This window comes from Geotrypetes seraphini, chromosome 4, assembly GCF_902459505.1.
Source record: "Geotrypetes seraphini chromosome 4, aGeoSer1.1, whole genome shotgun sequence".
NCBI lineage: Eukaryota > Metazoa > Chordata > Amphibia > Gymnophiona > Dermophiidae > Geotrypetes > Geotrypetes seraphini.
Window position 1 is genome coordinate 117,658,060 of NC_047087.1, and position 23,220 is coordinate 117,681,279.

The 23,220-nt window shown below is 43.1% G+C and overlaps 1 protein-coding gene across 14 annotated transcripts in view; it reads left to right on the forward strand.

The window, feature by feature from the left end:
• ZBTB20 (zinc finger and BTB domain containing 20) overlaps positions 1 to 23,220 on the forward strand; it is a 1,614,058-nt gene that overhangs the window by 818,809 nt on the left and 772,029 nt on the right. Inside the window, exon 1 of one of the 14 annotated variants that reach the window (XM_033940841.1) lies at positions 21,723 to 21,822. The exons of 11 other annotated variants lie outside the window; for them this stretch is intronic. The gene's annotated coding sequence lies outside the window, so the exon portion shown is untranslated. 2 more of the 14 variants (XM_033940846.1, XM_033940843.1) reach the window with 2 other exon arrangements.

Sequence of the window (23,220 nt, forward strand, 5' to 3'; positions counted from 1 at the left end):
TAAATCTGGATTAGAAGAACGCAATATGATTGATTTATATGACATGGGCAACTCATTAATATTCATGTTTAAAACTGAGCATATTTTGGACCAAATGTCTGAACAGTAAACTTGAAAGTTAGGGCATTGATATAAGAGGTGTATTCGAGTCCCAGATTGCTGTTGGCATGACCAACAGAGCTCTGAAGTTGCATGTAACACATTAGCCATTTTAACAGGGATCCAGTAAACTTTATGCATAATGAAAAATGTAGACTGGCATATATGGATGCCTACATAGTAGGTCTAGCTGAGAATACCCAGAAGGATTTCCAATCTATTACTCTTGGATTTTCATTTAGATCTGTTGTTCACATATTATCGAAGAAAATATCTTTTTAGCCCTCACACTCTCTTAAGATTTTATATAGTTTTGATGCTCTTTTGTTTCCTGATAATCAAGGGCCTATAGTCTTTGAGAAATTAGTTAGACCAGAGTCCTTGATCCAAGCTCCTCTGCCATAAATTGGTAGCTATATTGTGATAATCTAGAATATGTTCAAGTTCACCTATAGAAATTAGTCTCCCATTGCTGGTAAGATATGAGAGAGTCCAAATATATTTTGATTGACATATTTTTCTTAATTCGGCCGGAATTTGGATATCTGTAGAACTGTTGAACCATAGAGAAACATGCCTCCTCTCAAATAGTTCTTCATTAATAGCTCTATGGAATGTAGAAATGCTAATGGCAGTGGCTTTAAGTAATCTTAAAGTGGCCTTAAAAGAATATTTGTCCATAAATGGTAGCAAACATATATGGATTGGAGATATTAAGATTTTTGCAGAAGATAGCTATCTAGGAGTGTTCCAGTTATCAAAGTCCTGGAACCACATTAAACCCTGGGCCAATCTGAAAGATAAATGGTATCTCTTAGTCTGGTAGATTTAGGCCTCCTCTTAATTTAAGTAATTTTAACTTATGACTTGCAATTCGTGGCGGTTTTGATCTCCAAAGAAACTTAGAGGGGCATAATCAAAAAAAAAACCGTCTAAGTCCCCTTTTGGCCTAAGTCCTTAAACGTTCAACGCAGAAGCAGGGAAAGTGTCCATAACCAAAACAAACGTCCTTGTTTTGATTATGGCCTTCCTCTGCCTAAACGCCCAATCTCCACTACGTCTATAAGTACACCTACACGATGTCTACACTTTTTAGCCATAATGAAACAAAAAAATGCCTAAGCCCCAAACGTCCATCAGAAGGGCTTTTAGGCGAAGGAGGAGCCAGTCCTTCATCTAAAAGCTGGATTCTGTAACCGGTGTCTGTCAAAAACAACACCGGTTACAGAATCCTCCCCCCACAACCATCCAGGCAGGAGGGTGCCCAAGCCCTCCTGCCATGTTGAACCGCAACCCCCCCTCCCGACAACATCGGGGCAAGAGGGAGCCCAAGCCCTCTTGCCCCGCCGAGTCCCCGATGATATTGGAGCAAGAGGGAGCCCAAGCCCTCTTGCCCCGCCGATTAACATTGGGCCAGGAGAGAGCCCAAGCCCTCCTGGCCCGGGCGACCCCACCGCCGCTACTTGAATGGGCCAGGAGGGAACTCAAATCATCCTGGCCCCGGCGAACCCCCCGCTGCTACATGAATGGGCCAGGAGGGAGCCCAAGCCCTCCTGGCCCAGGCGACCACCCCCCCCCGCGACTCGTTTGGGCCAGGAGGGAGCCCAAGCCCTCCTGACTCCGGTGGCCTCCTACCCCCTACCCCCTACCCCCAATCAGAATAGGCCCAGGTGCCTTAGGCCCCACCTGTGGGCGGGGCTTTGGGACGGCTGGGCCAATCCGGCCCCATTCTGCCGTTGGCTGCCTGCTGGACAGGTGAGTTTGGCACCCGTCTGTCCGGCCAACTTGAAGCAAGGTACGGGGAAGGGGGGTGGGGTGGGGGGGGTCGCTGGTTGGCTGGGGGGGCGATCGGGGGTTCTGGGGGTGGTCGTTGGGGTGAGGGGGGTTTTGTCGAGGGCAGGAGGGCCTGGGATCCCTCTTGCCCGTAATGTAGTACGGGGAGGGGGGAGGGGGTCGCCGGGGCCAGGAGGGCTTGAGCTCCCTCCTGGCCCATTCAAGTAGGGGCAGGGGGGTCGCCGGGGCCAGGAAGGCTTGGGCTCCCTCCTGGCCCGATCATACTCGGGGGTCGCCGCGGGCCAGAAGAGCCTGGGCTCTCTCCTGGCCCACTCGATTCGGGGGTCGCCGCGAGCCAGGAGAGCTTGGGCTCTCTCCTGGCCCGATGTTAATTGCGAGGGGGGGTGATGGATCGTGCAGGAGAGATGCCTCATCTCCCCTACCGCAATGCCATGACTCCTCTACCGGAACTGCCACGACCCGCGGCAGGAGAGATAGGGCATCTCTCCTGCCGCAGGTCGCGGCAGTTCGGGTAGAGGAGATGAGGCATCTCTCCTGCAGCGATGGTTGCGGTGGGTAGGTTGCCGTGCCGCTGAACTGATGGCGCCAGTTCAGCGGCCCTTTTTTCGGCACTTAGACCTGGTTTGATTACGTCTAAGTCAAAAAGGTCTAAGTGCCGACTAGGCAACCTGTAAATGTTTTGGTTATACTTGTTATACGCCTAGGTGTAGGTCGGCCCACCTCCCGCCCACTGCCCGTCCTTTCCCCTCTTCTAAACACACCTCTTTTCTCTCTGTGCGTTTATTGGCAGGGGAAAGGCCTAAGCTGTTTTTAGATACATCTAAAAACCAGCTTTGGTTATGGGTACTTGGACGATCAGGCTTTTTGATCGTCCAAGTAGCCATTTAGGACACTTTTTAGACTTTTTTTTAATTATTATTATTACCCCTTACTAATTACGCTGTCAACTTTTTTTTATATAGGAAAGGTGAAAATGAAAATAGTACCATACTAAGAATGTAATTAATTTTGGGGGCTAAAACCATTTTAATGGCCTCAACTCTACCCCACCAAGAAAGAAAGAGGGGAGACCAGGATTCCAGAGTAGATGTTATTAATTCTATAATAAAATTATAATTCAAGGTCATAGTTTTATCTACTGTTGAACTATACCATATTCCTAAATACGTGGAGGGGCATAATAAAAAACAAACAAACGTCTAAGTCTCCTTTTGGCCTAAGGCCCTAAACGTTGAAAGTAAAGCAGGGAAAATGTCCATTCTCAAAAAAAAACGTCCAAAAAAAAGTTGTTGGGGTTTTTTATTTTATTTTTTTATAATGGCCTGCCTCTATGTTCAGCTGTTTAAACGTTCAGACCACCACTATGTTTACACTTAAGACATATAATAAACCACAAAAAAGCCTAAGTCCCAAACGCATGCCACCTAATTCTAGTAATCTAAACAAGGGGTGCCCAATAGGTCGATTGCGATCGACCTATTGGGTACCCCTGGTTTAGTTTATCTCAGGTTTAGAAATGTGCATCTCATCTGCTTTTGGATTTCTGTGTTTTCTTTTTCCAATATTGTATTGCTCATAGTCTGGCTTCTTGGGTGTTTCATTTAAATTTGGAACATAGTGAATGATTGCAGATAAAGTCTACCAATAAAACATGTGCTATATATGATAATGGGGCTCTTTTCTCCCCCATACCCTTCAAATTTGCTATTTTCAAAACCCATCTTCTAGATCAGTGTGCTCAATAGGTCGATCGCAATCGACCGGTAGATCACCAAGGCAAAGTAAGTCGATCGCGGAGGCCATCCCTGGCTCCGTGATAGACTCACTTTGCCTTGGCGATCTACCGGGCCGATCAGCCTTCCTCTCCCCGACATCAATTCTGCCATCGGAGAGGAAGTTCTGGCCAGCCAATCGCTGCCTGGCTGGGCTGGAACTTCTCTCTGACGGCAGACTTGACGTCGGGGAGAGGAATACTGGTCGGCCCGACGCAGGGAAGCAGGGAGAGCTTGGAGCGGCAGCGGCTTTGGGGCCTGTTATCCGATGACAGCGGCTTGGGGGCCTGTTCCCCGATGGCAGCGGCAGTGGCTTGGGGGAGGGCAGGGAGAAAGAAAGAAAGGGGGCAGGTAGGGAGACAAAAGGAAAGAAAGGAAACAGAAAAAAAAGAAAGGGGGCATGAAGAGAGAAAAAAGAAAGGGAGACAAGGAGAAAGAAAGGGCAGGGCGAGAGGAAGAGAAAGTTGGGGGAGGGAATGAGGTCTGGAGGAAAAGAAGCATAAAGGCTGAAAGAAGGGAAGAAAGATTGGATGCACAGTCAGAAGAAGAAAGTGCAACCAGAGACTCGTGAAATCACCAGACAACAAAGGTAGGAAAAATGATTTTATTTAAAATTGTGATCAAAATGTGTCTGAATTTATATCTGCTATCTATATTTTACACTATGGTCCCCTTTTACTAAACCGCAATAGCGTTTTTTAGCGCAGTGAGCCTATGAGCGTCGAGAGCAGCGCTGGGCATTCAGCGTAGCTCCCTGCACTAAAAACTGCTATCGTGGTTTAGTAAAAAGGGGGGGAGGTATTTGTCTATTTTTGTATGGTTGTTACTGAGGTGACAGTGCATAGAGTCATCTGTCTTGACCTCTTTGAAAAAACCCAGGAATAGGAATGATAATTAACATTTTCTATGCGTACAGATTTATAGGCACTGGTAGGCACCTAAGATCTGTGAAAACACAGTTTAACATGTTTTAATAAATTTCAAGGCGCCTATTGGCGCTTAAAAAATTGTCACCGGAATGAACTTGGACAGCAACTTCAGCATTTGGAACCTAGGACAATACCAGGTGGACTTTACAGTCTATCACTCAGAAATGTCAAAAAAGAGACATGTTAAATTAATCATGTATTTTTAGTGGGTATAACTAATGGACCGTTCAAGTCTTTATCTGCCGTCATCTACTATGTTACTATGAATGTAATTATGCCTTCGTAGGTGTTTACAGCACCTAATGCCACTGTAGACATAACTAATACCGGAAGTGACATTAGGCACCATAAAGCACCTACAGAGATACCATTCACATTAAAGGTAGGCACCGGAAATATAGGCCTGGAAAATCCTGGCCTACATTTCTGGTGCCTACCTTTGCTGGAGGCATGATTCTCTGTCACCATCACATGACTGACAGGAAATCGGCAGCCACTTTTAAGGTGGCTGCTGAAAATGCCACCAATTAGAGATTTTGGGTGGATCTGAACTTGTAATACTTTTTAAAATGCAAAAGAGTTTATCTCTTGATAAATCCTAACTGATGGAATATGGGGGCTCAACAGATCAGGACCAGGGCAGGATTAATTCTTTGAGGGCCCCTAGACACAAAAGTACAGTGGCCCCCCCTGGCCCTGCCCCGCCCCTTGCCCCACCCACCCCCATTTATCTGTTTTCTTAATTACCTCTTTATTTCCACTTGTATTTCTCTTTCTTTAGTTTTAAATTCAAAACAACCAAAGATTAGCATACCAATGCAGTTTTTCTTCTATGTAACCCCCAAACATCTCTGAACAAATCCCCCTTCGTTCCCTTCCCATCACCCAGGACTTTAACTCTAAACCCTTTCCATATGTTTATGAAAGTGTTCAAATATATTGTAAAGCAGTAATACTATCCAAAATATAAATCAATATTAATAACCAAGTTTACAACGCCTCTCAACTGCCTCACTCTATGTCAACCAACTGTAACCCATATGTATGTATAAACAACCAAATCTGTAACTCCTCTAGTATGTTCCATTCCATGTATGTTAACTTGTAACGAAACAACAAGACAAGCAGTCCACCAAATAATCCAAGGTGGAACAAAAGAAGATCAACAGACAATAAGGAGGTTTATTTAAAGGTGCCCCCAAGAACCGTGCCCGATGCATTTCGCCAAACAAGGCTAGTCAACGCTAACAAAAAACCATGTCTTTCATACACACAGAACACAGATGCACCCTCACCCAGTATAGAATAAGTAATCACAAACTAAAAATAGAAATATGTAGATAAAGATTAAACTGAGCTGCTAAGAAGCTAAACTTCATACAGTGAACACTACGGATACAGTGAAGCATAGCTCCCTAATACTTTGCAAAATATAAATAAAGCAGATGTAAATTTGAAAAAACTGACAATCATCACTTTACAAATTAACAAATAGAAATAAAACAAAAATTGAAAATAAGAACATACCATTTTATTGGACTAATCCATTTTTCAATTAACTTTCAGAGGCCATAGCCTCCTTCTTCAGGTCAATATAGTATACTGCTGTTACATTATACTGTCTTGACCTGAGAAAGGGGGGTTTTGGTCTCTGAAAATTAGTTTAAAAATGTATTGAAATTAGTCCAATAAAAAGATTACCTTATTTTCTGTTTATAAAAGTTTTATCAATACATCTACAATACTATTTTATTCTAAAGCAACAAAAAAAATCTTTCTTCTACCTTTTGTTGTTTCTGCTTTAATCATGTTGTCTTTACTCTCTTCTTTCTAGCCAGCATTTGTCCTCTCTCTCTCTTCCATGCAGCATCTGGCCCTTTCATTCAGCCTCTGCCCTCTCTCATTCTGCCCCTTCCATCCAATGTCCACCCTCTTCCGGTTCCATAAGGCATCTTCCTTTTTTCTATGCTCCATCCATAAACTGTCAATCCTGGCCCCTTCTCTCCTTTGTACATGATTCATTTCAGCCCTGCCACCTCTCCATTTTTTTCTCTCTGTCACCACCCCCTCCACTATGCTCTGGCATCTCTCTCTCTCTCTTCTCCTTTCTTTCCTTCCCACCCCATGGTCTGCCATCACTGTCTCCTTCCCTTCCCTGGGTCCCTGTCCCTTCCCTGAGTCCCTCCTTCCCTTCCCTGATTCCCTTTCCTTTTAAGAACATAAGAACATAAGAAATTGCCTCCGCTGAGATAGACCAGAGGTCCATCTCGCCCAGCGGTCCGCTCCTGCGGCGGCCCATCAGGCCCATTGCCTGATCAGTGGTCCCTGGCTATTCCTATAACTTGCCTCTCACTCCTATCCCTGTACCTACCTCTACTCTTATCTGTACCCCTCAATCCCTTTGTCCTCTAGGAACCTATCTAAACCTTCTTTGAAGCCCTGCAACGTGCTCCTGCCTATCACAGCCTCCGGAAGCGCGTTCCATGTATCCACCACTCTCTGAGTGAAAAAGAACTTCCTAGCGTTTGTTCTAAACCTGTCCCCTTTCAACTTCTCCGAGTGCCCCCTTGTACTTGTGGTTCCCCATAATTTGAAAAATCTGTCCCTATCTACGTTTTCTATGCCCTTCATGATCTTGAAGGTTTCTATCATGTCTCCTCTAAGTCTCCGCTTTTCTTCCATCTCCACTCCCCCTCCATGCTCTGACATCTCCTCCTTCCATTCCCTTGGTCTGGCATACATTCCTCCTTCCCTTCATGCCCTGACATCTCTTCCTCCCTCTCTCCTTCCATGCCCTGGCATCTCTTCCTCCCTCCATCTCTTCCCTCCATGCCCTGGCATCTCCTTTCATTCCTTCCTTTCTTTCCCTCCCTTCCTCATCTTCCTTCTCCCTCTCTCTCTCTCCCTCCAGTTGGGTGCAGCAATTCTTTCCCCCTCGTCTCCCTTTCTTTCTTCTGTCACCCCGTCCCCGGTCATCAGAGCAGTCCCTAAGTGGGTTCTCCAAGGCCTGGCGCATGAACTTCTTTGGGCAGCAGCAGCATTCACAATTTGCTGCTGTTGCTGGCTTCAGGCCTTCTTTTCTGTCGGGTTCTGCCTTTGCGGAAACAGGAAGTAGGCAGGACCTGGCAGAGAGGAAGGTCCGAAGCCGGCAACAGCAGCAAATTGTAAACGCTGCTGCTGCCTGAAGAAGTTCATGATGCCAGGCCTTGGAACACCCGGGACAGACTGCTTCTTCCCCGCCTCCCTGGTAGCCAAAATGTTCCTCTTCAGAGGGGCCCCAGCATGGCAGACATTCTCACAAGCTGCCCAAAGCTGCCCCGAAGTATTCCCTCTGCTGCAACTTCCTGTTTCCGACAGGGCAGATCACTGCAGAGGGAAAGTTTCGGGGCAGCCGCCAGCAGTTTGTGAGAATAGCTGCCATGTTGGGGCCTCTCTGAAAAGGAAAATTTAGCTGTTTAATAAAGGAAAGGTGAGGGGAAGCGAGGGAGATACAGAGAAGTTCGGACCGCGGGGCCTTCTGGATCTGTGGGGCCCAGGGCAGCTGCCCTGTTTGCTCCCCCCTAACGACAGCCTTGGGGCCCCCTTGACAATTTTGGGCCTACCTTTTAATCCAGCCCTGATCAGGATACCTGTAGACCTAAAAAGCCACCAGTGCAACATTAGAAAAAGTTATCGCTGTCCCCAGCTCCCTACACCCCTTTTTAAAAAGATTATGGGGCCGATATTCAGATCACGGGAGTTAGATAGTTGGCACTGAGCCCAGATATTCACTGCCGGGCTGTTTTCACTGACCAGCATTGAATATCTGGTTTATATTTGGCTGCTATAAACTTAGCTGGCTATGTCGATACAGCGCTGGCCAGCTAAGTTTATAGCAGCCAAAAATAGACCAGCTATTTATGCAGCCTGATTTGGCCACTGAACTTAGCCAGCTAGCACTTTAAATTTTGTGGATAGCAAGCTAAATTACATGACATAGCCAGCTAGCTGCTAAATGCTAATATTCAATAATAAGAGACTGACTAATGGTGATAAATAGCAGTGAGGAGAAAGTGGCTGACACTCTGAAAAAAATGCTCAGAAAAGTGAAACTCTGAAGAGGGGGTGAAAACCTCCTCTTAAGGAAAGAGTTTACCGTCCAGTCATTACATTGATACGTGAAAATTCACTTTCTGACCACTGGTAAAAATGTTGAATTGTTTTTGCAAGCTCAACACGAAATGTTCAAAAATCTCTTATGCAAAAATATCTCTCAATGGAAGAATAATGCAATGCACACTTATCTCAAAACTCTTAAAGCTCTCAGGGGTCCCAACGCGGCCCCGTTTCGAGATCTGCTTCAGGAGACCCAAACTCCTGGGTCTCCTGAAGCAGATCTCGAAACGGGGCCGCGTTGGGACCCCTGAGAGCTTTAAGATTTTTGAGATAAGTGTGCATTGCATTATTCTTCCATTGAGAGATATTTTTGCATAAGAGATTTTTGAACATTTCGTGTTGAGCTTGCAAAAACAATTCAACATTTTTACCAGTGGTCAGAAAGTGAATTTTCACGTATCAATGCAATGACTGGACGGTAAACTCTTTCCTTAAGAGGAGGTTTTCACCCCCTCTTCAGAATTTCACTTTTCTGAGCATTTTTTCAGAGTGTCAGCCACTTTCTCCTCACTGGTATTTATCACCATTAGTCAGTCTCTTATTATTGTCATAGCCATTTTTCTGACTAGTATTGATACATTAGTCCCTGTAATTTCTTTAACGAAAATGCTAATATTCAGCAGCCATCTCACACTGAATATTAGCGCTTAACTGGCTTAATGCTATTTTACTATCCAGGAGCTGTTCCTGGCCAGTTAATTAGCACTGACTATCTAACGGTCAATCTTTATTCAATCTCATTGTTTTTTTCTATTAAAAACCCCCAACATACTTTAAATTCCAGTTACGAGGGGTTTTGAAAAGTTCTCAGTCCAACCAAACAACTTCTTAAATTCTGAGTATTATTTTGCCACTGTAACTAAAGAATGTTATCTTATTTCACAAAGTGCCAATTTGCAGAAATGAAATTCTATGCTTTGGCGTTGTTTTAGATCATTCGATTGAATCATATCCGTGTCATTCTCTTCTTGGTTGGGCTGAGGACTTTTCAGCACCCCCTCATAAATCAAAAAGTCAACATTTCAAACGTCAGTTCATCACATTTACCATGATGCAGTCCATCCATTAGGATTTCTCAAGAGAGAAACTTTTTTGCAAATTAAACATGTATTATAAGTTTAAATTTACTTTTGAATTTTACAGTATTTATAAGCCCCAGATGCAGGGGGTAGTGTTGTAATTAAGATTGATAATTTACCAACTTTTTTTTAGTTGCCAAATTATGGGCTCCTTTTGCTAAATGGCACTAGAGGTTTTTAGCACTTGCTGGCAAGGTTAATGCTCCAACGCTCATAGAATTCCTTTGAGTGTCGGAGCATATACCTCGCTGGGCTGCGCTAAAAACCTCTAGCGTTTTTTAGTAAAACCTGGTGTATAGAATTACCTTTTAATGTGTTACTTATACTCATTATTTTATTGTACACTGATTTTTTTAAGAATATCAAAAGGTGATCAAGCAAATATACAAATAAATTGGACCATCTACCAAGATGATGGATGCCAGGTGGATAACTTTCCTTCATTGCTGGAAACACTATAAAGCAACGCTGCTGTTTATGTTTGTTTAACATGTTGCTGTACTGCTCCCCTTAAAATGACTCAAATCAAAGTTGTTTACAATCTTAACCTTTTCCTATCGTAATAAATTTTACGTTACGCTGGTTCCAATCGTAATTATTTTAGCAAAGTTTTGTATTATTCACTGTTATCATTTACGGCTATTATAAACATAATATAAATAAGTCATAACTAATACCTGTAAATTCAAATATTTTGTGTTCCTGGCTCTTTATTAGTATGGGACATATGATGGCAACAACATTTTTGGAATGTCCCGTCATCCGGGACAGATGATAGGAAATGGTTAAAAATAGAGAAAAAAAAAGGAACACAGAAAAAGAGAAGAGCAAAAAGAGTCTTAGATAATAATATTAAAAACTGCTAGTCAAAGGCTGCTGTGACTTGAGTTTCTCTCTTCAGAACCCGGAAGTAGCTCTCCATGGGAACCTTTTACGCTGCAGTCCTTTTCTCTCTGAGATCAGTAAAACTGGGAAGGAGGATGAGAAGGGTTAGAGAGTACAATGATGTAAGCTCTGGTTTGAAGCTGACCTCAGTTAAACTTACTATTCATGACTGCTGAGGAGTGCGTTAGAATATACTAATCCTAATTTTAAAATACCATATCATTCCCTTAAATTGCACAACTAGGCAAAGGATACTGAACCAATGGAATGCATCTGGATGCAAATATTTTTATCCTCAGCACATACCATTAAAAAAAAAAAATACAAGGAGCAATGTTTGAGAAAACGCTGTCAAAAGAAAGGAGTTCTAGCAGCCGTATTGTTGCTGGAGAAACCTGAAGCCTTTTGTATAACTGTTAGACCTTTCAAAAGATTGACAAAAAAAGAATGAAGTATGGGAGTTTTAGAGATTACACAAGTTTGTTCTTCAGATATGAAGAAGAGATAATGTATTATGATCAGTGATTTCAGTTTTAGCAAATAAGCAATGTCTGGCCATCTGGTGGGAGATGACAATACCAAGATATCAATGTGTTCTTTAATTCTAGATAAACTGCTATCAAAGGTCATCTCATTCATTTGTAGCTTCTGTTTAATCTATCAGCAAAAAAAAAAAAATAATAATAATAATAATAATAACCTGAACAAGTAGCTATCATCTCAAATTTTGGTTACCACATCATGCCTTTCTCTTCATTTACCATCTGTGTTATTATTATTATTTTTTTTAAGAAAGTTCATGTGTACTTTTTCATTATGAGAGGGTGCTGAAAAGTTCTCAGCTCAACCAACCAACTTTCTAAATTTTCTAAATTCTGAGCATTATTTTGCCACTGCATCTGAAAAGTGTTACCTTGTTTCATCAAATGCCAATTTGCTGAAACAAAATTCTATGTTTTGACATTGTTTCAGATAATTGATTGAACCATATCCACGTCATTCTCTTCTTGGTTGGATTGAGAACTTTTCAGCACCCCCTGGTAGTGTGAAGAGTTTCAGTCTCTCGTAATCAGAGCTGAGATTGTGATGTCATAATGCCTCATTCCACCAATAAGAGCCAACCTCATCAGTGATGTCATAATGGCTTGATTGTCCTATACTTGGTTCACTTTTATTACATATGAGGGGGTGCTGAAAAGTTCTCAGCTCAACCAACCAACTTCCTAAATTCTGAGTGTTATTTTGCCACTGTAGCTGAAAAGAGTGTTGCCTTATTTCGTTAAGTGCCAATTTGCAGAAGCAAAATTCTATGTTTTGCCATTGTTTCAGATCATTGATCGAACCATATCCAAGTCATTCTCTTCTTGGTTGGGCTGAGAACTTTTCAGCGTACCCTGTAAGTGCTTTGATTTTGTTTTCACCTTCAGCTGCCCTTTCCAAGAAATAAAAATAAAAGTTGCCTTTCTTGGTTTATTTTCATTCAGTATTTATGTTCCTTTTATCTTCTAAAATGATATGTTCCATTTCTTACTTTTTTATGAAAGACTTTCGTAAAGCAGTCACTTTCTCTAAATGCACTGTATTTTCTCATTACTCACAATTGCAAGCTATCCTGAAACTACTATAAGCATGTTTAAACAGAGTAGGGGCAGAGTACTAACAGCTCTCCATGTAGCATCTCTTCTTCCTCCGCTCCTGTTAATATCTCGTCTGCCTTCAATAGACCAGATTGCTCTGTTTTCTTCATTTTTTTTTTCACATTGTTTACATGCTGATCTGGGGATTTGTTCTGCAGAATTCAACTGGTTTGCTCACATCTAATTAACTGGAAATAATCAGCACACTGACAACATTCTCCATGCAATTAGTTTTGTTCTGGTCAGGCTTCCTCCAAAATTTCTTTATAGGAGCCAGGCTTAGTGTATCATATCCTCGGAGATGATTGATGGCTTTTTGATACAGTTTTGCAAAGATCCTTGTCTATAACTACTTAACTATTTACTCAACAATAGCAATTTGAGTTCATTAAATCTGCAATATATAATGGATAGCTATGAAACTTATATATAAGAACATAAAGAATAACCTTACTGGGTCATACCAATGGTCCAAGCCCAGTAGCCTGTTCTCACGGTGGCCAATCCAGATCCCTTGTACCTTGTCAAAACCCAAGGAGTAGCAACATTCCATACTACCAATCCAGGGCAAGCAGTGTCTTCCCCCATGTCTTTCTCATTAACAGACTATGGACTTTTCCTCCAGTAACTTGTCCTAACCTTTCTTAAAACCAGCTACGCTATCCGCTCTTACCACATAGCTAAGAATCTTATAAGAAACATTGAACACAAGGGCCCTGATTCTGTAAGCGGTGCTTGCCATGGTTGGCACCTACAAAACAATTGCCTACCGCGTGTCACTCCCCGACAGGTGCCGCTTCCAGAATCACAGCTCCCAAGGACCCTAGGCACCGAAAATGTAGGCCAGGGTTTTACAGGCTTACAGCTCCAGGGCACAGGATCTTTCCTGAATCGCGGCCAGCGGCGCATAGCGATGCTGAAGTCTGGCACCGCCCCTATCCATGCCCACATCCGGGCTTCAACGTCACTATGCACTGCTAGCCACCAGGGACCTAGGTGCCAGTCCCGGATGCTGCGTAGCAATGGCTATTCTTTCTTTAACAAGGATTTAATTGGGTTCAACCAATTATCATGCCACTTAAACCCAATTAAACCGATTAAGTTAGGTGGCAGTGGGGCGGCTACCGCTGCCTAACTTTTGGCGGTTTCTGTAAAATCTGGCTCAAGGATCTTATAAATTATGGCTTGTGGTATTTATTATCATATTTACCAACCATCCTAAAACAATACCACTTTGTTAACTCCACAGATCTGATCCACCTTCAGAGATTTCTTCCCTAGAACCTTGTATCTACCTCTTAAATTTTACTTGAGTGCTTAGTTACTGTATATTTTGCAAAAGACTCTGGTTGTTGAGGGTCCATCCATTTGTTTGTCTGTATTTATAAGCATGCCAGAATAACAGACAGGTAGGCAAGTAAAAATAAGAAGCCAGAAGCTGCTAGAGAGGCAGAACGCCCAGTCCCTGCCAACAGAAGAGCCACCATTCCCAAGAATCCCTGTCACCCACTATCCTCTTCCCCATGGGCAGAAACTAAGGGCTCCTTTTACAAAGGTGCGCTAGGGTTTTTAGCGCACATACACAATTACCGCATGCTATAGCGCGCTCGGGGAATTTAATGCACGCTATTGCTCGCGTTGAGGCCCTAGTGCATCTTTGTAAAAGGAGCCCTAAGAAAGGATCAGTTTATTAAGATGCAGAAGCCATCAGCTCAATAAGTCCCACTTCCCACACCCCAGTCGGGATGCAAGCTGATAACCACATATGCTAAAATAAACTACTCCTGCTACAACCATTGCCATTGAGTCTGAGACGTGAACTCTCAAGGCCCAGCACAGGAAGCAGATCTTCAGGCACCGGCACCATGCACAGGACATGCTGGTGCCGGTACCGCTGCGGAGGCTACAGAAAAGTAAGAAGAGGGTTCGGGTGGGTTGGGGGGGACCTCAGGTCGTGGCGGGGGGGTGCCGGATCGCGGGGGGAGGGGAGGGTGCCGGTTCGCAGGGGGGGGGGCCTTCGGGGGAAGCAATGCCGGTTCTCGTGGGGGGAGAGCAGCGCTGCTGGCCTTGGGGGGGGAGGAAGGTGGGGGGTGGAAACATATCAAAGCAAGTTTCCCTTACTTCCTATGTGGAAACTTGCTTTGATATACAAGCATTTTGGATTACGAGCATGCTCCTAGAACAGATTATGCTCGTAATCCAAGGTACCACTGTAATTATAAGACAATAAAAGCACATTCAACTTACAAATATATATATCCAACCATTTTCTCCCACCCTCCCAATGATTATTCAATAAAACACAGAAACATAGGTTGTCCCACTATTCAAATTAATAATATCCTCCCATCCACCCCAAGTGTACATACTCAAAGGTCAAAATTAGGACAGAGATAGCTCCCTCCCTCCCTTCCCTGGATGTTATGAAAATAAACAAAAATTGACTCATAACCAAAGACCTACTATAGTGAAGTAATATAAGATGTCAATGGGCCCCAAACCAATTTAAACAGATTACTGTGCCCCAAACTATCGGCATTCATTTTTTCATATCTATAGCTGGAGCACAGATTTGCCCACCAGAAAGGGAAATTTAGACGATCGTAATTCTTCCAATTTTGGGTTACCATCTGCATGGCTGTCCTGGTCATAAGGAAAAGACAGCATTTATATCGATCCATAGGGGGGCTTAACATGTAATAATGTTCCACATATGACCGCGTCAGTGGAATTGATGAGAGAGGGGCATTTTCAAAAGGACAGCCAGCATGAGAAGGTCATCTGAGTGCTGAGGACATCCAGCATGAACAGCCATTTTTACAAACTTGAGCACCCAACATATGAATGTCTCTCTGGCAGCATTCTTATTTTCTAGCGAGGTATTATATGTAATATTTTTATATAAAAAGTGTGTGCCCATTACTATAGTAGCAATTAGTTGTCATGCTTGAGTTGTTTATGCTATATTTGTTCTGGGAAGGCTTTTCTTTTAATGCTTCGTCCAGAAATCACAGAAATTTGGCAGCTAAGATTTAATGCTAAGGGGAGCAGTACAGTTTATGGGGTGAAGAACTTGTGCACGAAAGAGGCGCAGGAGTTGGGTGTGATAGTACGTTATGATCTAAAGGTGGTCAAACTGGTTGAAAAGGCAACGGTGAAAACTAGAAGGATGCCAGGGTGCTTAGTGAGAGGAATGGCCAGTAGCAAAAAGGAGGTATTGATACCCCTGTATAAGACTCAGGTGAGACCTCATTTAGAATACAGTGGTACCTTGGATTATGAGCATAATCCGTTCCAGGAGCATGCTCATAATCCAAAATGCTCATTTATCAAAGCGAGTTTCCCCATAGGAAATAATGGAAACTCGCTTTGATACGTTCCCCCCCCCCCCACGAGAACCTGCATTGCTCTCCCCGAAGGCCCCCCTGCGATCCGGCACCCCCCTCCCCCCGCGATCCAGCACCCTCTCCCCCTCCCTCCAATGCGATCCGGCCCCTCCCCCCCCCGCTGTGATCGGGCACCCCCGCCCCTTCTTACAGTCATCTGAGCACCGGCACTGGCATTTCCTATGCTTGGTGCCGGTGCCCGAAGATCGTCCTTCTCTTCTGCTGGGCCTTGAGCATGCGCATGCGTCGGGGGTGGGTGCCGTATCGCGGGGGGGAGGGTGCCGGTTTGCGGGGGGGGGGGGCGCTCGTAAATTGAGCCACGCTCGGTTTCCGAGGCGCCAATTTTGCTAATGTTTTGCTCGTCTTGCAAAATTCTCGCAAACCGATGCACTCGTAAACTGAGGTACCACTGTATTGTGTACAATTCCAGAGATCACAACTTCAAAAATATATAAACAGGATGGAGTTGGTTCAGAGGAAGGCTACTAAAATGGTATGTGGTCTTCTTCATAAGTCGTATGGGGACAGACTTAAAGATCTCAAAATGCATATTTGGAGGAAAGGCGGGAGAGGGGAGATATGATTAGAGCTATTTAAATACCTACATGGCATAAATGTGCATGAGGCGAGTCTCTTTCATTTGAAAGGAAGCTCTGGAATGAGAGGGATAGGATGAAGTTAAGAGGTGATAGGCTCAGGAGTAATCTAAGGAAATGCTTTTTTACAGAAAGGGTGGTAGATGTGTGGAATAGTTTCCCAGTAGAGGTGGTGGATACAGAGACTGTGAGTTCAAGAAAGCATGGGACAGGCACGTGAGATCTCTTAGGAAAAGGAGGAGAGTGTCTTTCAAACTGTGTGCCGTGGCACAGTAATGCACCCTGAACAGATTCTGGATGTTGCATGAGAGATTCCAGAATTTTTTTACTTTATTCATAAGTACGCACTAGTTTAGATGACATGTATGTTGCGTAAGCAAGCGTCTGTCAAGATTAAGAGCATCTGCATGCGTAAGGATAGAACTGCCTAGACATGCACCACTCTTTGATATGATTAGTCCTTGAAAACTAATGGCAAGTAATTTTTTTATGCAGTAGTTATCCTAACTCTGTACAGTGCTGCGGATGTCTGGTAGCACTATACAAATAATTAATAGTAGCGGTAGTAGTAACTTGAACAAGAAAAGCAATCGAGGCTTTGTTACCATTTGGATCTTCTTGTATTTGCAAACTTGAGTTTTCAGCTCTGACAGACATTAAATCAAAAAATAAAACAACTGCAGATGGTGGATGATGAAAATGCGTGTTTGCTTGTCGACTATCGAGCTACGTTTTGAGTAAATTTGCACTCAAAAACAAGCTCATCCATCGCTTTGATTAGCAACTCTATTCTATCTACTTTAGTTTCACCTATTGTTACAATTACCCATATATAGGCTTAAAGAGCTTTAAGTAACTAACTCTCAATTTTACTTTTTTGTTAGTTTTGTAATTTTATAATTTCAATTATAATATGTCATGAAAAACATTTGCTCCATTTAGGGCTCCTTTTACTAAGGTGCGCTAGCGTTTTTAGCGCACGCAGATTAGCGTGCACTAACCCCACGCTACGCGGCTAGAACTAACACCAGCTCAATGCTGGCGTTAGTGTCTAGCATGCGCAGCATTGTAGCCCGTGCTATTCAGCGTGTTAATGCCCTAACACAGCTTAGTAAAAGGAGCCCTTAGTGTGCCAGAGCTAAAACGTTTTTAGCCACCCTGAGATAGTGGAAGGGCAGACTGGATGGGCCATTTGCCTTCATGTTTCTATGTTTTTTTCGGGTGCCTAGCCATCTGCCTCTCCTTTGCATCCAAAACATGTTTATGGGACTGAGCTGTGTCAGCAGAAGTCTCTAAACGTTTGGAAATTTCCAAACAGTGCCTTTTTTAATCTGGGTTTTGTGGAAGAAAAGTGATCATTTGTGGCTGCTGAGGGTTAGAAGTGTTTTATAGAAGTTTTGATGGTGGTATGGGGTTGAGGTCATGTTGGGCCCAGCATTCAAAAGGAGTTATTCAGAAAATGCAGAGATAATTTTGTTAGCCAGGAGTCCAATGTTCCCTCTAAGCTGAGCGCATGAGCGATCGCTCACTATTTTCAGTAGCGTCGCTCATACGTTTTCTCGTGTCGCTCAATAGAAGGCGGTCGGAGGTGAGAGGAAGTGGTGGCGGCGGTCTGCCCTGCTCGCCTTAGTGTTTTTTAAGTTGAAAGATGCAGCGGCGGCTCCTCTCAAGATCCCCGACTGCATCGGACTTCCGACGCAGGTGGGGATTCGTGAGAGGAGCCACTGCCACTTCTTCAGTGGCGTACCAAGGGGGGGGGAGGTCCGCCCCGGGTGCAGTCTTAGGGGGGGTGCACAGCAGGCTAGGTCTGGATCTGGCCGGCTGTGCACCCCCCTAAGGCTGCCGTCGGAGAGGAAGTTCGGGCCAGCCAATCTGCCTGGCTGGGCGGAACTTCCTCTCCGACGGCAGAATTGACGTCGGGGGAATGCTGGTCGGCCCGACGGTGGGAAGCAGAGAGAGCTTGGGGCAGCCGCGGCGGTGGCTTTGGGGCCTGTTTCCCCTGATGGTGGCAGCAGTGGCTTTGTGGAGGGTAGGAAGAAAGAAAGAAAGAAAGGGGGCAGGCAGGGAGACAGAAGGGAAACAGAAAAAAAGAAAGGGGGCATCAAGAGAGATAAAAGAAAGAAAGGGCAGGGAGAGAGGAAGAAAAAGTTAGGGGAGGGAATGAAGTCTGGAGGAGAGAAAGCATACAGGCTGAAAGAAGGGAAGAAAGATTGGATGCACAGTCAGAAGATGAAAGTGCAACCAGAGACTCATGAAATCACCAGACAAGGTAGGAAAAATGATTTTATTTTAAATTTAGTGATCAAAATGTGTCTGAATTTATATATGCTGTCTATATTTTGCACTATGGCACCCTTTTACTAAACCGCAATAGTGTTTTTTAGCACAGGGAGCTTATGAGCGTCGAGAGCAGCGCTGGGCATTTAGCGCAGTTCCCTGCGCTAAAAACTGCTATTGTGGTTTAATAAAAAGGAAGGGGGTATATTTGTCTATTTTTGTATGGTTGTTACTGAGGTGACAATGCATAGAGTCATCTGCCTTGACCTCTTTGAAAAAAAAACAGAATAGGAATGATAATTAACATTTTCTCAGCGTATAGTGTGCTTTGTGTTTTTTAATTTTATTGTTGGTAGATCATTTTGACTTGGTCATTTTAAAGTAGCTCACAAGCCCAAAAAGTTTGGGCACCACTGAGCTAGAGCGTTGAAGCTGTGTATTTCTATTTTATCCCCCCTTTTACAAAACTTTTTGTTTTTTAGCGCCAGCCGTGGTGGTAGCAGCGCTGATGCTCAGAATTCTATGAGCATCAGAGCTGTTACCACCGTGGCTAAAATCCACACTACAGTTTTGTAAAAGGGGGAGGGGTTAGTTTGTGATGACATATTCCATACTAGGCGAAGGTGTTTTCTGTGTTCTGTTTGTTCAAAAGACATGGTTTTCTGTTAGGATTGACGGTGTAGGATTGATCTGTGCTGGTCTGGCTTGTTTAGTTTTACAATGGGTGTATTGATGTACTACTCACTGCAATATGTAAGATGCTGCCTTTTCCTAGGTACTCATGTGTGACGTGTGGCTTGTTACTAAAAATCATGTTTTTCGTACAGATGGGCCCCAGGTGTTACATATGCTAGGTACGCCACTGTATGTAAAGATACCAGAAAGCTGGCGAAGCAAAAACTTTAAGTAAATTGTTATTCTTCTAAGTTTTGAGTATTTAACCCTCCCACAATCTCACGGGCACTCGTCCTCCGCGCCTGCTCATAAATTTGTGGAGTATGTAACTTGTCGCTCATGCATATGTTTTTTTGCACACACCTCATCAATCCTTAGAGGGAACATTGGCCAGGACCTCTCTGGATATTTGTTATTTTTAAAAATCATTTTATGTATGTAAATTATGTAAACCGTTTTAGTTCTAAACGGTATAGAAATTTTTTTTTTAGAGCAATTTGTTTATTAATTTTCCAAAAGAAAACAGAACACACAATACACATGAGTACATGGTGGTCAACAGAATGCATGAATACCTACATTCTCCCAAACTTCATCACATACCAAAAACTCCCACCCTCCCCCATCCCATCCCCATCCCATTACCAATCCCAATACAACATGAAACACTCTATTCCAAAATACACTACAGAATAAAAATCAAACATTAAGCAAATGACGACGAGCTCTGTGTGTTAAAGTGAGCCAAAAGGGTTCCCAACAAAAACTAAAAGTTCGTCCCAGTTCTGTGTCCAAAGCAGAAAATTGTAAACGTTCCATAGAAGCCTGTTGCTACATCAAAGTACACCAATGAGAAAGTGTAGGGGAATCCGAGGAAATCCAACAGTGCAGAATCACCTTTTTCCCCAACAACACTGAGCGAGCCAAAAAACTCCTGAACCCCTTTGGAGAGGGGAGAGGAAGATGGTCCAACGTGAACAACAGTACAGGACTGAGGGCAAAATTGTATTTCCACATTGTCTGGATATGTCGATGAATCTGCCGCCAAAACTGACCAAAACTGATGTCCAAGAGTAGACGGAGAGAAGGAACATTTTTGGCATTGTGCTGAGGCACACATCTTTGCCCAAAATAAATATGAGGGAGACCTATATAAATGAAGCAAAAATTTGAAGTTCATTTCGATCAATGGCACATTGGACGGTATAGAAATTTTTAAAATATATAAATAGTGCCATCAAATATCCACTAAATTGATAGCGCTGGGGCTTTGAATAGGCAGAGCCAGCTCAGAGCGTCAAGTTATCAGGATAGTGGCAATATTCTTCCCCCTACCTGGATTGTTATCCTGATAGTGGCTGAAAGTCTGAATAGCAGAAATTCAGCCCGCTTTACCTGGTTATTCAGCACTGCTCGTTATTCGCAGTGGCACTGAGTATCTCTCATGTTTTACTTAATTGTCATGGCCATATTTAAAAACAAATTGACTGGCAGCTGAATATTGACCTGGTTATTTTTATTAGTGTAATTTGTTTCAGACGGAGTGTGTTCTCAGACAGAGTGAATGAAAGTTATACCTGTGACGTTTAAGGATGATGCCAATTTGAAAACACAAATACTGTACCTAGATTTAGCTGGCTCTGCTAAGGAGGAGGAGATTTCACAGTGACCTAATTACTGGATAGAGACTTTTGACCAGTGTTTGTTTTTTGAAATTCCATCTCGATGCATTGTGGTATTTATAGCACTCTCCCCCACCCCTCTACCCTTTGAAATAAGTGCTGTAGACACCAGAGTGCATCAGAAGGAGGATTATTTGGTGTCCATGAATGCCATAAAATTCCCTCTGTAAACTGGGTTACTTGATTGACAGTTTGGATTATTTCTCCTCAGAAATGTAAAGCAAATATAAATTTTGTTCCTGTTGCTGCCTAAATTAAACGTGTTGTGTCACTTTATTGCTAATGTAGTCATTGTCGGTGTACCTGTTTTTTTTTTTTTCTCTGTTAACCACACTCTCTTTATACCCCTCCAAACCTTTCTTATAAGCAGGATGGTTAGAAATAATGTAACTTTGCCGAGACATTTTGGAATTGTGACATCTATCGAATTTATAGAGAACTTGGTTGTCTGGTGGGAAGAGATTGCTTTAGGTTTTAATGTATTTATTTTATGACGGAGGTCATTTCCGGAGAGGAGACTGCTTTCTAATGTGTAAAGTTTTCCATCGGGAGATAATACTACACATTCTTTTGGCAGGATGGGATGGTCTTTTTTTTTTTTTTTATTTGTCTTGCTGTTGTTTATTTAATAAGACATTTCCTTTCGGTTAGTGGAAGTTGAATCGTAAGAGGCTCCAGTGATTTTCCTCCTCCCCTCCCTGACTCTGCACTCTGGAACACAGTGAACAAAAAAAAAAAAAAAAAAAAATACTTGTGAGCTAGAGAACAGAGCTACAGACCCAGACTTTAACCACTCTCGAGAGACGGTGAGTTTGCAGTCTCATCATCTTCGCTTGGATGAGGAGCCACAGCCGCGGTGAGTGGTGAGGTTCCAGTTCTTGAGGTGTTAAGGATGCCCTCGTGGTGCTCCCGAAGCCCAAAGGGGAAACAGGAAAGTGAGAGAGAGAAAAAAAAAAAAAGCAACAAGAAAACCGATTGAAGGGAGTTTCAGAAGCCGTGCACGGCTGAAGCAGGCAAATGTGATCACTAGGTGCTGAGGCTCCTGAAAGTAAGAGACTCTGATCATTTTCTCTGTTGCTGCCACTGGCAGTCCAAACAAGGTGCTGGTACAGTGGGAGGGATTAAAGTCTGCAAAACAGGGTTAATCCATCACTTTACCGTTTCTTAACTGGCAGCATTCCTTGTCTCCATGTTCCAAGCATTTGCATTCCGCTGATTGTCCAGCCAAGCAGAAAGGAAAACAGAATCTACAGGGGAAGTAAAGCAATACAAAACGTTAATCGAAAGGCCGTTGTTGGCAGTGGCAGATGGTAGTCAGGTTCCCCTTTTCTTTTTTTCCCCCCTTTTTAAACTTATTTTTCCATAGCTGCTGTCCTTTCCCTTTTTAGGTGCTGCTTTCATTTTCTTAGTCACTTTACTCATTGGCTGCTCTTAACATTCTAAAGAATGTTCAGCTTATGGAGAGGCCTGCATCTGAGGCAGCCATACCCAATCCTAAATAGGCATTTTCATGTACTGCTAAGCCTGGCCAAAGGCCCAGGCTAAAATGCTTCATTAAAACAGCAATTATGCTAATTTGGAATTATACAGCACCTGTGACACTAACAGGATATAGACAGACTTTTCAGTTATTATGCTACAAAAGAATTTGTGCTGCTCCTTTTGAGCTGGTGGTCGAAGTAGCACAGGTTTGGCTCAGAACTGTATAGGAGGCCCAAAGCAAAGAAGTGAGTTATAATAATTATAACACAGCTCATTATAAGAAAATCAGACATTTAGTTGCGTACAGATGGTACCTTTTAGAAAGTGAGCAAATGTGTACAATTGCAAAGTTTTGCAACCACTGAAGGACTATAATGGAGGCGATTGTAATGCAGTAATTTGAGCTATCAATTGGAACTGAGTATTGCGCATAGGCATAGTATTCTTGCAGGAATTGCATTTTTGCTATAGCACACTTGAAAGTCTTGACATGCTCCTTCCTATTAGAACAATGTCTGCTGGTAACTTTTTAAAGTGGTCCTAAAAGTCTTCTCAGAGGAGGTATTTATTATGTTTCCTTTGTACAAAAGCCTGCAGTAGCTCATAGAACAGTTAATCTACCATGCAGCGTTTGTAGATATGCTAGTAATTACTGCAGAAACTAAATTTTCTTTACTAGCAATGTATAAACCTCATGTTGTATATGTGTGGATGATACAGGAATAAAATTCAGATATCTTTTGTCTCTGGATTTTGGTGTGCAATTATTCAG